At 33.8% G+C, this 13,117-nt stretch overlaps 2 long non-coding RNA genes across 2 annotated transcripts; one reads left to right on the forward strand and one right to left on the reverse strand.

The window, feature by feature from the left end:
* Positions 1 to 1,095: 1,095 nt before the first annotated feature.
* On the reverse strand, positions 1,096 to 3,744 carry LOC131548660 (uncharacterized). Its single transcript, XR_009273211.1, has 4 exons — positions 3,452 to 3,744; positions 3,087 to 3,138; positions 2,755 to 2,876; positions 1,096 to 1,950 (listed from the first exon to the last, which is right to left on the reverse strand). It is a non-coding gene; the product is annotated as an uncharacterized LOC131548660 (long non-coding RNA).
* Positions 3,745 to 4,173: 429 nt separating this feature from the next.
* Positions 4,174 to 7,723, forward strand: LOC131548563 (uncharacterized). The gene is made up of 5 exons (XR_009273190.1): positions 4,174 to 4,228; positions 4,474 to 4,569; positions 4,845 to 4,918; positions 5,614 to 5,687; positions 7,121 to 7,723. It is a non-coding gene; the product is annotated as an uncharacterized LOC131548563 (long non-coding RNA).
* The last annotated feature ends 5,394 nt before the right edge of the window (positions 7,724 to 13,117 follow it).

Genomic DNA, 13,117 nt, shown 5'->3' on the forward strand with positions numbered 1-13,117 from the left:
AATTCACTAAAAATGATTTTTTTTTTTTTTTTTTATTGGGCTTATGAAGTATTCTAATTTGTTGAGATGTGAATTGGTGGGTTTTTGTTAAATGTGAGCCAAAATCATCACAATTAAAAGAACCAAAGACTTAAACTACTTCAGTTTGTGTGTACTGAATTTATTTAATACACGAGTTTCACAATTTGAGTTGAATTACTGAAATAAATTAACTTTTCCACAACATTCTAATTTATTGAGATGCACCTGTGTATATATATAATTTATTTTTCAGACATCAGTTTCTTGTCACATTTAAATTGGTTGTCATAGTAACGACACTAATTTGTGGAAATTCAGCACATTGCGAGTTCCTCAAATGTGAATGCATTAGGCCTATTTGTAAATTGACTGTTAAGATAAAACATTTTGCACAGTTTGTTATCTGTGACACCATTATAGCCACTGGATGCCTGAATAGCTCTATGTAACAATCCCTAGTTGCTAAGAAATTGTCATCACACATAAATTGATTTTATTACATTTGGATACATGTGTTTAGATATTATCAACGGCTACTTTTTGACTTTATCTGTTTTTTTGTTCAATTGTTTTGTGTCAGATATTGCATTATTACTTCAGTCAAACCTATAAAACCTTTTGTTACCCCAAACTACACACTGTAAAAAACAAATCCGTAAAAAAACGGATAATGTACTGGCAGAAAATTACCAGGACATTTTCTGTTAAATTTACGGACATTTCCTTCAACATTAAAATGGAAAATTCTGTAGATTTACATTTTCTTCTGTACCATAAACGGACAATCCTTAATGCAGAAATTTCTAAAAAAAATTATAGCATAGGCCTATCTTTAGTAGCAAATAAATCAAGCACAATATATACAAATTGAACATGGTTTATTTTTACCTCATGTAAACATTCTTAAAAGTGTGTTCAGTAGCTTTTATTTACCTTAAACAGGTGAAGACAAAAATATTACATCAATTAATTTAACAATGTGTAAAGCACCACTGAAAATGCTTGTATTGTGGAACACTTTTTAGTTTTAAACAGCAACATGCAGAAAAAAGAAAACATGAGCAGGTACTTGACTTGTTGCACCAAATAGCGGTCACAAAGATAAACATTGTGAAACAGTCAAGATTCAAAATATTTTCAAATACATGGGGGAAAAAAATAATACAAAGACAGGGCTGTCATTAATAACAATTGCTATAGACTTAGTCAATCGTCAAGTGAAATGTTCCAGTGTTTACACCATTTAACCTATAGAAGAACACAATATTATTTAAAAGGACAGTTCACCCAAAAATGTGAATTCTGTTATCTGTTACTCACCCTCATACCGTTCCAAATCCATAAGATTTTCATTCATCTTTGGAACACAAACAAAGAGTATTTTTAATTAAATCTCTGTGCTTTCTGTCCCGCCATTGACAACTACCATATACAACCATTTCAAGCTCCAATAAGGTATAGCTGTCAGATTTCATTAAAAAGGATCTTCATTAGTGTTCCAAAAATGAACAAAAGTCTAACAGGATTGGAACAAGATTTTCACATATAACATTTTGGGTGAACTAACCCTTTAAGTTAGATTACTAACCTCTAATTCATGCTAAATTATCTGCATCTACAATTGACATGGTACTGCAAAAAATACTTTCTTGTAAAGCATTTGAAAATAAAAAAAACAAAGATTCATGCACTCATGCCTCACATTTCAATGTGAAACTATACTATACAACTATACTAAACTTGTGTGCTTTTAGTATCTCTTGTCATGTGCCAGTTTGTGGAAACTACTTTTTTTCTGCATGTTCAGTCCAAGTTCCATGTTGAGATTTGAAAAAAGCTCAAATTGTACATGGATTCTCAAAGTCTTGGAAGCGTAGGTTCCCATCATCTCAACCTTTGACCCTCGCTCAGGATTTCTTCACAGGAAGACTGGAAATGACAAGAAACTAAATGAATGAAAGTGAAGTACAGAGTAACATGCAGAACAGGTTGAGATTGAATTATCAGCTGCCATTCCAAATACTTTACAGTTCAAATATTGTTTATAAAATGCTAAACTTGCATTTCCAGTGGTCTCCAATTGCATCTGTCATGTGATCTTGTCAACAATGTTTTACGATATACTTAAAGAGATAGAATTATTATTTTTGGGTGAACTATCATTAATTATTCACCCTCATGTTGTTCCAAACCCGTAAGACCTTCGTTCATCTTCAGAACACAAATTAAGATATTTCTGATGAAACCCGAGAGCTCTCTGACCCACGGTGGTGCTGACGCTGCACTTTATTTACTGGCAAATGAACGCACACGCATACGTTGTGGTACTCTCGTTAATGGCAGCAGACTCTCCCAGGAGAGAAGAAATCATTGAATAAAGTTATTTTTGTTTTCTTTGCACACAAAAAGTATTCTCATAGCTTCGTAAAATTAGTTGAACCACTGATGTCGCATGGACCATTTTAACGATGTCCTTATACTATGTTTCTGTGCCTTGATCGTGTAAGGACCCTTGCTGTCTATGGCGGGTCAGAAAGCTCTCAGATTTCATCAAACATATCTTAATTTGTGTTGCAAAAATGAACAAAGGTCTTATGGGTTTGGAATGACATGAGGGTGAGTGATTAATGACAGAATTTTCATTTTTGGGTGAACTAAACCTTTGATTATTTTCAACTAAACAGCAACACAATAAAATGCTTTATACACAGTCTCATTACATAAATTCCTTACATTTGTATGGATTCCAGCGTAGGTGCCATCTCCTCTGGATGTTTTATGTTTAAAATAAAACAAAGAGAATGTGTAGCTCAGCCACAATGGGAGGAAATGATAACTTCTTGAATGACAGCAATCTGGAATCACCAGTAACAAATAAGAAATTATAAAAAAACACATGGTGAATTCAGTGAGTTTGGAGTGTTTGTCCACTCCAAACATTGATTAAATCTACACAAACAAAAGTCAACTGAATAAATGACTCAATGACTAATTTTTTGTCAGTATTGAACAGGCCTAATGGTAAATAAAATAAAAACAGTTAATAAATAAAACAGAATGCAAACCCATGATAAGAATGCAGGGGGTGCTTGGAGTGCACAGCAGCAGCAATTAGACCTGTCATTAGAAAAGAAAACAAAAGAAACACCATGAATCTCATGAACTGCTGTCCCTTTAAAACATCCCAACTCTTTACATCAGTCCAGACATTAACTTATTTAAGACTGTCACTCGCCAAAAATTGTCATTTTTACATAATTTTGTGTGCTTTTGTCCGTGTAAGTGCGAGAGAGAACTCTGCGCGCGCTTGACATGTGTGTTCACAGACAGCGTGCCAGTAACGTTACCGAATTAACTTCTTGTGTGTGTGTGTGTGTGTGTGTGTGTTTAACATACACAAGACAATAAAAAGTCTAACGTTAAAACCTACCTCGTTTGGCAGAAAAGGCGTTATCCTTTAAGAATTCTGCGATGTCAGATCTTCACCTAGTCGTATGTTAATCTCTTAAAAAATATATATATATATATATATATATGGTAAATGGTGTCTTCTTTTCTTGACAATTGCTCTGCCAGCTCCTGTTGAAGACATAAAGCGCTCTAAACACAGTTGTACCTCAGATGTAATGTTCTTACACTGTAAAACCTAACAGTGAAATTCGCTAAATGAAATGAGTTCATTTAACTCAAAAATTTTAATTCAGTTAATTCAACTCAATATATATTTGTGATGTGAACTCAAAAGCTAATTAGGTTAAGCAGAACTCAATCTAAATAAGTTACTATAAATTATTTTAATCTATTATTACAATACAGTCTATGATTATTACATCTAAATGGCAGACCACAAAATATTTAAAAGAAATATGAGCTTAATTCATTATATCTAACATTGTTTTTCGAGAAGTCACATTTGTACAACATAGGGCTATAGGTTATTATGCTTTATATCTACTAACTAAACTAAACGATAATACCTTTCATAACTAATTAAATAACTAAGCCATAATATAATAAATGCATAAATCTATTTAATATTAAGCATAGATTAATCATTTTAAAGTAATTTATTCAAGACAAAATATTATCCGGGTGTTTTTCAAAAACCGCATTTTTCCGTCAGTCACGTCCGCTCATCCCCGCTGCAGCTCACTCCGTCACGGGACCACAGCCGGACGGCTCGAGACGCGGTCACGGAAAATAACAGGTAAGCATTCGAACTTCTTTATTCCTGTTTAAAGCACTTTTGAACCGTTTTGTGTTTTGTCAACTTTATCTTTAGATTAACCAGCTCAGTTATCATAATGTGTGTAATGCTAGCTAGCAAAGAAGCAAGGAGCTAACGTGCCATTACATCAAAGTTATCAACGGCAGGTGTTAAATATGCAGTGTTACACACAACAGTTTGTCAGTGGTGGTAAATTAAGAGATTTTTTTTGTGGTTTCTCACAGTCGGACACCCGCAAATTATATTTTTAAACTAGAGAGACGGCGACAGACCATCTTCTTCATCTCTAACCGTCACTCGCGCCACAGATCTGAAGCAAGGTAAAGCAAAAACACATTCCCTGTATTACAATACGTTTAAACTTTTTGTTAATCGTTATTTATTATCCGCTTTGTCAGTTTCATCTAGAATATGTGATGCTGATCAAGTTTACTAAATCCGCCGAAGCCCCGGTGAACAAAGGGGCTGAGGACCGTTTATAATGGCTGTTTTGTTAACTTTAGTTAACATTTTACACTGTTATTTGCTCCTCACTGTCTTATTTAAAATTCATACTAACAAATTTTTGTCGTGCTTTTGAAATCAATCTTTTCAGAGCAAAGGCAGCGAGGGTGGTGTGATGTCATTGGCAACAGGAAGGCTGCAAAACTAATATGAGCCTAAAATGAAGTAAGTAGAATTCACATTAAACAAATTGATGGGCTTTAGTGTTGTACAAGATGTAATTTGTCACGTTATAAACAGTTATTTAAATACATCGTTTTTCAGTTTTTATTTTTTGGTGAATTGCTATTAATGCAAATGTAATGATGACCAGCAGTACAAATGTTAAGTCTTCTGAAGCAAACTATACTTTTTTGTGAATATTAGATTGAAATTTAAACCTAAACATTGATCAAATCATGAAGCACAGATGAAAAATCACAAACCTCAACGTCCCACAAGAATGACATTATGATATCTAAAAACCAGTCATGTTTGATATAATGTAGTGTGTGCCACCTTTTTGATTCAGACTGAATTGGCAGAGTGAATAACATCTTAAATTTCAGTTTGTCGATCGTTCTGTCAAAGTCTTTTTGCATGTTGTGTTGGTTCAGAAGAATACCAGTGAAGTCTTTTTAAGTTCTGATTATAGTTATATAATTATATACTTCACTAATATAGATGGAAAAATGATCTTTTATATTTCTACTTGCACTTATCCTAAAGTTGCTTTGGTTTTTCATAAAGATGTCAGGTAATTGCCTTTGCTAAGTTTGTAGTGGTTGAAAGTTGTCTTATTATGATTCATAAAAATAAGCTGTCCATAAATGTTGCTTAATTGTGAGTTAAATTTCTGTAACTTTGTGTTTTGTCTTCAGGAACAATAATGACATCAGTCATTCAAGCTAGGATCCTGGCAGATCTACTACTATCTGAAAATAAGACACACAAGGTAGGACACAGGACAACTTTATATTTACTTGGCAACATTTTAACCTTTTAGCTGAGATCGGCAGAAATGACTGAATAGTTGAACATTTGAGTATCCATTGGAAGTCTAGGCAGTCTTTATTTTCAAGCTTCAAAAAGTTTTTAGTTTTGACTCATAATAAAAAACCCTTAGCTTAAGCTTCTCAGTTAATGTTTGTGTCTTCTTTAGAAGACTTGAATGAAACCACTTTATGCATATGGATAAACTTGTCTTTAAGCTTAATATTGATTGCCTAGACTTTCAATGGATTGACAAAATGGTGAGAGAGTTTTAAAAGTATCTTAATTTTTGTTCCATGGATGAACAAGATACGTATGTGTTTGGCATGACATGATAGTGGGTAAATGGTGGTAATTTTCATTTTGAGGTGAACATGTCCCTTTAAAGGGTTAGTTCCCCCCAAAAATTAGAATTCTGTCATTAATTACTCAGCCTCATGTTGTTCCAAACCCGTAAGACCTTCGTTCATCTTCAACACAAATTAAGATATTTTTGATGAAATCCGAGAGCTCTCTGACCCTCCATAGACAGCAACACAACTGAAATGTTCCCAGACCCAGAAACATAGTAAGGACATTGGTAAAATAATCCATCACTGGTTCGACCTCAATTTTACGAAGATATGAGAATACTTTTTGTGCGCAAAGAAAACAAAAATAACGACTTTATTCAACAATTCTTGTTCTCCAAATCACACCTTCCAACATTATTAAGAATACCTCTGCATGTAATCAGCGCATGCGAGTGCTGTTGCTGATGTAGAACATGCGCTGAGGTTTGTTTACGTGCAGAGAAACACACACGCATGCATTGTGATACTCTCTATAACGGCGCACTAGGGTGACGCGAAGGAGAAGAACTGTTGAATAAAGTCATTATTTTTGTTAACTACTGGTGTCACATGGACTGTTTTAACAATGTCCTTACTGCATTTCTGGACCTGGGAACATTTCAGTTGCATTGCTGTCTATGGAGGGTCAGAGAGTTCTCAAATTTCATCAAACATATCTTAATTTGTGTTCTGAAGATGAACGAAGGTCTTGCGGGTGTGGAACGACGTAGGGGTGAGTAATTAATGACAGAATTTTTATGTTTGGGTGAACTATCACAATAAGCACTGTTTTTCTTTCTATTTTGTAATAAAGAACCTTAGGTTGTCACATTAAATAATGTAAATTAACAAATTCAATTCAAGCTCTAAAACATTCAGCTTTTATTCAGCCCTGAAAATCCTGAATAAACAACTCTGGAAGTTATGATGTGAAAAAGTACTACAGATCTTTCTCACTTTTATTGTCATTTATGAAAATTTAAATATGATGTCCGCTTTGTTTAAATATGATGATATTTGGTGACATACACTAACACTTTTTTTTTTTTTTTACCGCATTTAGAAAAAGGGAGCCTGATCAGGTACAGAAGGCAGCTGTCTCCATCTTTGCTGTTAAGGAGGAAGAGGGAACATTGTCTTTAAACCCATTGGATGTTTTGATTGTATTTAAAGATGATGACTGCTAAGTCTTGGGTCAGTGTACTGGTGCTTTTTTTTTGGAACTAAAGTATTACTGTATACAAACTACTTAAAGTTTGTATATAAGTGCTGTTAATCTTGAGGAAAGTGTTTTTAATTTTTTTTTACAGAAAAGTTATCCACTGTGTTTCATATTATTTAGCAGTTATTTATTATTATTATTATTATTATTAATTATATTTAACATTTAAGATGGATTTTGTTAAACATTTCCTTGTTTGTGTGGTCGTTACTTATTTGGTGAAAAGTCTGATAAGATAGCTTAAATGTTATATTTTTGAATATACAGCCCACTGATTTTGTTTTATGCTTGAAAACATTTGTTGTATTTCAATAAATACTTGAGGAAACACTCCTGTTCTGTCATGATTTCTTTGTACCAGTGTTTTTGCTTCTTATGTAACTTTATTGCTTTGAGTTTGATGAACTTAAACCATTTAAGGCAATCGGTTTCCTCAAACCATTTAAGTAGCAAAGTGGTTAATTTTAAGTTGTAAAGACTTAGTCAGTTTGAGTTCAGGTAACATTCTAACTGAGTGGAATAAACTTAAAATGTTCAAGTTCAGTTTACTCTAATAATTGATTAAGCCAACACTAAAAAATAAGTTCATTTAACTCGATGTAAATGAGTTATGGTACTCATATTTATTAGTTTTAAAACTTAAATGGTTTAAGGCAATCGGTTTCCTCAAATGGTTTGAGTTACCGTAACTTGTCGGGTTTTACAGTGTACAGCTGCTTAACATCACCTCAGTAACGTTAATATGCCGATGCTTTACGACTCGCTCATTAACAAATACACAGCAACAACAATTAAAAAGTTAGTTAACTTTTAATTATAAAACTAAAAGTGAGAACACTGTAACAAGTAACTTACCTCCACGTCGTCTAGTAAGATGTGACGGTGTGCTAAAAATGTTGAATATGACGGCTCCGACATTCATTTACCAAACAAGCTAGACAGCAACTAAGTTAAAGTTAAAGTTTGTTACATTTAACAAAAAATAATTTACCATGGAAGTGTAAGAACAGTTCCCCAAACCCGAAATCCAACTTTAAAATGAAATTTTGACCGATACTATCTCCATGAATAATGGCGTCTGCTCAAGCACTGTTTTCGCGCCGATAATCGACTGAGCTTCTTGTTCCCACAATGCAAAGCGTAATTTAAAAAATACGGAAAGACACCTGTAAAAACCAAACACGGAAAATTCCTTCAAATTATTACGGTATATTTTACTGTATTTTTACTGGACTTTTTTTTTTACAGTGCATAGGCCTACAAAAGCCTGATCAGTAACATAAAAGTAATCAGAATGTAGCTACTTGTTCTTTTATTACTCATTGACGTGTGAACTTCCCCTTTAAATAACGTGACGCTCTGCCCTCTATATGTATGACGCTACTCCCTTTTATAATTATTATTTATTTATTTGATTTTTTTGGAAGCGAATTAATTGATTCAGCATTTTGACACTTCCATAAGGATGCATTAAATTTAACAAAGCGGTTTAATAAAGTATGTATTGATCTTAATTGTATTGATTTTAATTGTCTGTAAAAGTTTTATATGTAAATATTACATGACACACTGAACCTTTAACAATGCATTGGAGCAAAAACGCACACCTTTTAGACCAGTTTCACATGAAACATGATTTCTCAACTGCCACAAATACTGCCAGTAAAAGTGATTTTGTGCTAATTAATTTTTTTGTGGAATTAATTTCATATTTTTGTTGCTGATTTGACATATGTAATTTAATTGTGAGTTCAGCAAGCAGTTTTTGAGATTTCAGGATTCCCCCGTTCATTAAGATAGGTCTTGTATGAGCTGCCTGGAGGCATTGCAAATATGGCCGCCGAGTGAAGAGACTTTCCTGGAAAGGGGGTTTGTTTTAAAACGATTTATTTTCATTTTCGTTTTTTATGATTTAATTAATTGTCAGCTTTTCATTAAACTCACAACCCCCCTGCAGTTCCTAGTTTGGGAAACCTTGATGTAATATGTTTGATGCACTTCATGTTGTAAATTACAATGAATGGAGCAAGTTTTCTTACTTTTCTTAATTTGCATTTTTTACATCATTATGGTACAAGATAATGCTATTTAAATCAATGTGATAAACAAGTTAAATCAAAAGTAATCTAAAAGTAATCTGATTATGTTACCCATAAAATGTTACAACGTTTTTAATGTCTAGGGTAAGGGAGCCGTAACAAGAAAATGATTCCTTTCCCCTTTCTCTTTTAATAGTGAAAAATAATAGTTACATATTTCCTCATTGTTATGATGCGGCAATAAATGATAAAAACAAACAAATATTCTCAAAAGAGAATGTATTGTGATGTCCAGGAGTAGTCAAACATTGAAGTTCAATACTGAAGTTAAATATAAATATAATAAAATAAAGATATAAAGAAAAAGAGAAAGACAATCTCCGAGTAGTGCCAAAGAAAAGAAATAAACAGAAATAGAAAACCAATCTACCTAAAGTAAATAGTTCTTACCTAACTAGAAATAAAAATAAACTAAACATCTTCAGCGTATCACACACCCTACCTTCCCTACACTGGCTAACAAAACAAAACTTACAAAAGATGGCACATACTCACTAAACTAGTGTGTATAATACAATGCAATTAAAACCTACATGTGTTCAATGTCACGTGACATCATAATCTATCACTTTCTCTGTTATCCACAAAGATCACATAGACGAGAGACTCACAACACAGCTGTAATGAGAAAAGGCACAACAGATGAAATGTAGATCGATGTCAGTTAGAATCAATCTATTTGAACACATGATAGTCAGAATGCACAACACAACTTAACTTACACATAAGATGAAAAGCCTTCACCGAACACAATTAGTCATCGCGTAGATGAATCACGCTCGACGCCTCGAGACACTCCGGCTACAATTTGCACGCCAGGACTCTAGTTCTCCATCTTGCTCCACAAGGTATTGTTTGTTGCTGCCGCTGCCACTGCCGCAACTGCGTTGATGAAGCCTTTCCGGTCAACAATTGATGACGTATTCCACATATTGCATAAAGTTTACATTCAATATAAACTATTACAAAAATAATAATAATAATGACCATGATATGTAACACCCCCACACACAAAACAATACTATAACATTTATAACCAAGTAGATTCAATCTACTAATCCACGAGAAAGGGCATCGGCCATTACATTTTCGGAGCCTTTCTTGTGCTTAATTTCCAAGTTATAGTTTTGAACAAGAAGAGACCACCTCATCAATCTTTGATTTTGATTGTACATCCGAGCTAAAAATACCAATGGGTTGTGGTCAGTGTAGACGGTAATGGGGGAGTTACTTGACCCAAGATAAACTTCAAAATGTTGCAAAGAAAGCAACATAGCTAAAGTTTCTTTCTCTATAGTAGAGTAGTTTAACTGGTGTCTGTTAAACTTCCTTGAGAAATACGACACAGGGTGGTCTATCCCATCTCCACCCTCCTGAATAAGAACAGACCCAGCACCCACAGCACTGGCATCAACCTCCAACTTAAAAGGCACTTCAAAATTAGGTGCACAGAGAACAGGTGAACTACAAAGCAATGCCTTGATACTCTCAAATGCATGGTGACAAATATCAGTCCACACAAACTTTTTAGAAGGACTAAGCAAACTGGTCAAGGGATGAGCAACGGTGGAAAAGTTACTGCACTGTTATCTTTCGGATGAGACGTTAAACCGAGGTCCTGACTCTCTGTGGTCATTAAAAATCCCATGACACTCATCGTAAAGAGTAGGAGTGTAACCCCAGTGTCCTGGTCAAATTCCCTCCACTGGCCCTTGTCAATCATGGCTTCCCAATAATCCCCATCCACTTGATTGGCTCTATGACACTCTCTCCTCTCCACCTGTAGCTGGTGTGTGGTGAGCGCACTGGCGCCGTTGTCCTGTGGCTGCCGTCGCATCATCCAAGTGGATGCTGCACACTGGTGGTGGTTGAGGAGAGACCCCACCCACATGATTGTAAAGCGCTTTGGGTGTATTGCAATACACAATAAAGCGCTATATAAATGCCTCATTCATTCATTCATTCATTCATTCATTCATTCATTATGTTACCTAAAATGTGTAATGTAACGGATTACGTTACTGACTACAATTTTTGTAATGTAATCTGGAATCAGTAACGGATTACAATTTGTAAATAATCTACCCAGCTCTGTTGCACTTTATTTTAAAGTACATTCACTTACATGTACTTACAGTGTACTTACCTAAAAAGTACTGTAATATAAGGTAACTATTGGTTAAAGTTAGGTTTAGGGGTAGGTTCAGGGTTAGTATCTAGTTTTTACCGAGTTATTGCAGTTCTGTCATGACAATTCTTTCAAAAGATTTTAGCATGGTAAAGGATATGACAATGTTAATGCATTTGGTCTTGGCAGAATAGATCTGCTACGCTGCTGCTTCTGTTGGTTATTACTGTTGTTGTAGATTATTGCTGCTGCTGTAAAGCAAGAACAGGAACGTGCTACTGCCAATACATGAGCTGATACGGTGCACTGTAAAAAATGTACCGTAGAATTTACAGGATGTTACTGGCAAAAACGTTGCCAATAAAATCTTGTAAAAATGATGTTAATTGCTGTAAAATTAATTACAGTATAATACTGCAAAGCAAATTGCAGTTAATTGCTGTATGTGAAATACAGTAATTTGTAGTATTTGTTACAGTAACATTGAATTAAACTTGTAGTTTATATTACAGCAATATTTTGTAATCTCACGAAAGTACAGTATTTACCTGGCAACAAAAGTTGCCAATAAAATCCTGTAAATATATTTTACAGCAATATTTTGTAATCTCACTAAAGTACAGTATTTACCTGGCAACAAAAGTTGCCAATAAAATCCTGTAAATACCCCTAAATCCAAGATGATGTTGTAATAATTTAACAATGAAAATGCTGCAAAGAGAGAATGAGAACAATGAGAACTATCTTAATACATTTACAAATGAATAAAAACCAAGTCAAAGATGTTGCAAATAAATATTTATTAAAACTGGCAGAAAGACATTGCAAGGCTTTTACTGCTAAAACTGGTCTTTCAACAGTTAAAATCTTATCATAAAAATAACATAGCATCACAAAATAACTACAAATAACTATTATATCACAAAAAATAAGCCATATTCTGAGTAGAACATTAACTTCCTATAAAAAAATTAAGGTCAATCAACAGAATTTGTATTATTTTGGTTAAAGGATTAAAATAAAATGCTGGAATCAACATTATACCACAAATTCTGTTGTTTGAGCTTATGTTATATTAAATTTAGAATATTCCTGCAAAAGACAATTTAATAAATACATACTGAAAGTATGAAAGACCTTTCCACATGTTTTGCCTCTGTATATCCGTCTTGTATCCAGCAACAACACATCTGCACATAAAAACAAGCAGAAGCTTTAGGATAAAGTTCAGTATTGAATGAAACTAGCTCAATAAAATAAATGTAAAAATTCCACTTATACAATACAATCAGCATTTACCAGTATTTAAACTAAATAAGTAAGCTTTTACTCAAGTAAAACATGTTACCTTTGAAATTAATTCAAGTGTGCAAAAGATGCCTGCTCCCGGGACGCCAGACTGAAGTTGTAATAAGACTGAAAATCCAGCCGCAAAGTTGAGGTATGAATTCACAACCATGTGACCTCGAATAGGCCTAGTCAAAAGCCACTGGGTGCACCTGAAATGAATAAATAGAAGCAATAATGTAACTTACAATACAGTATTTCAATATAAAATGTAATCTAAAATACAAGTTTATCAAATGATTTACAACAGAATTAATACATTAC

Source organism: Onychostoma macrolepis, chromosome 10, assembly GCF_012432095.1.
Source record: "Onychostoma macrolepis isolate SWU-2019 chromosome 10, ASM1243209v1, whole genome shotgun sequence".
In the NCBI taxonomy this organism is placed as follows: domain Eukaryota; kingdom Metazoa; phylum Chordata; class Actinopteri; order Cypriniformes; family Cyprinidae; genus Onychostoma; species Onychostoma macrolepis.